This window comes from Ailuropoda melanoleuca, unplaced genomic scaffold, assembly GCF_002007445.2.
Source record: "Ailuropoda melanoleuca isolate Jingjing unplaced genomic scaffold, ASM200744v2 unplaced-scaffold67850, whole genome shotgun sequence".
Lineage (NCBI taxonomy): Eukaryota > Metazoa > Chordata > Mammalia > Carnivora > Ursidae > Ailuropoda > Ailuropoda melanoleuca.
Window position 1 is genome coordinate 1 of NW_023242559.1, and position 1461 is coordinate 1461.

The window sequence follows — 1461 nt, forward strand, 5'->3', positions numbered from 1 at the left end:
AAGAGATAGGCTTATTTTTTTCATACATAAAGGATTAAGTACACATATAGTCACATTTCCACTTAAAAAAAGATAGGGTTAGAGAGGATTAGTCTTTACCTCAGAAATCTTTTTAGGGGATAAAGACAGTAATTGGCCCATAGATAAATATCTTAACACTGTACATTCCACATGCACCATTTACATGGTAGTAAGTTCTGGTACCTGTAGCTCTCTTATGTAAGCATGAACACTGGCATGTGCCAAAAATCTGAGGGACGTGCACTAGGGAATCTAAAGATACCGAATGAGGCTCCCTGCAAAAAACAAACCAAATGGATTACTGCCTATATTTTCGGAGCTACTATGGGATACTGTGGTCAAATTTCTGTGGGTTATTCTTGTGGTAAGTACACTGACCAACTCATGTTTGCCTGGGACTTTGCAGGCTTTAAAACTGAAAGTTCCACATCTCAGGAAACTCCCCATTCCTGGTCAAACCCGAACAGTTAGTCACCTTAGTGGTAAGGGACAGTGCTTTATATCTTTTGTATATTTTCCATAATGGCAGCGTATAATAGGAATGAATAATCTTTCTATATTAATATTTATACAATAGTTAATATAGATTTCTATACTGATAGTTATGTAAGTGTTAATATAGACTCAACATAATCTGGCCCTGTCTGCCTTTCTAGTTATTCTACTTGCGTGAAACTTAGCTTCTAACTATGGTGAATTTCTTCGCTTTCTCAATCACACACTTTCATACCACTGTGCCTTTGCTCAGGCTGCTTTTTGCCTGGAATTCTTTCCATCCCTTTGAACATACACTGAACTTATTCTATGAGGTCTGATTCAAATTGTACCCCTGTCACAAGCCTTCCCTGATACTTCCCTCTCCTCAGTTTCCCCTATTCCCCCAAAAAATGACTTGCTGCTTCTGCTGTCCTACCAGTATTTAAAAATATTCTTTCTTTCCTCTTTTTAACAACTGATAATCAATTTATTAAAAAGGTTGATTTAAGTATCTGCAATGGTGACTTCAACCTTACCTCCTACCTCAATACTGATGGAAATAATCTGCTTAACAATTTCAGAAGGACTGCAAATCAGTGAGTAGTTTGTGGATCCTTGGCTGATCCCAAGGTTCCCAAGTCTTAGGATCTTCACCACAAGGAGTTTTTCTTGTAGTGATTCGCAAAGCCTTGGTAGGCATCTGAACTGGTCCTTTCACTTTGAGATTCTTTCCCTTTGCGCCTCTGATCAAGTCAGCACATACCTTCTCCGAAGATTTTAACTTGAGGCTGGCTAGAGTAATGCTACTCTGTTGAATCGCTACTTCTGGTTCCATGGGTGTCTTCCCGGTATCTTTAAAAGTGATGGCTGCGGTGTGGCTTTCTAACCGACTTGTTCCTCTAAGAGAGCATAAACAGTGGTTAGTCAAGAGTGGAAGCGGGGCATCCAAAGCTCCACTGTTGT

The 1461-nt window shown here is 39.5% G+C and overlaps 1 pseudogene; it reads right to left on the reverse strand.

The window, feature by feature from the left end:
• Positions 1 to 25: 25 nt before the first annotated feature.
• Positions 26 to 1456, reverse strand: LOC117800306 (annotated as a pseudogene).
• Between the last annotated feature and the right edge of the window lie 5 nt (positions 1457 to 1461).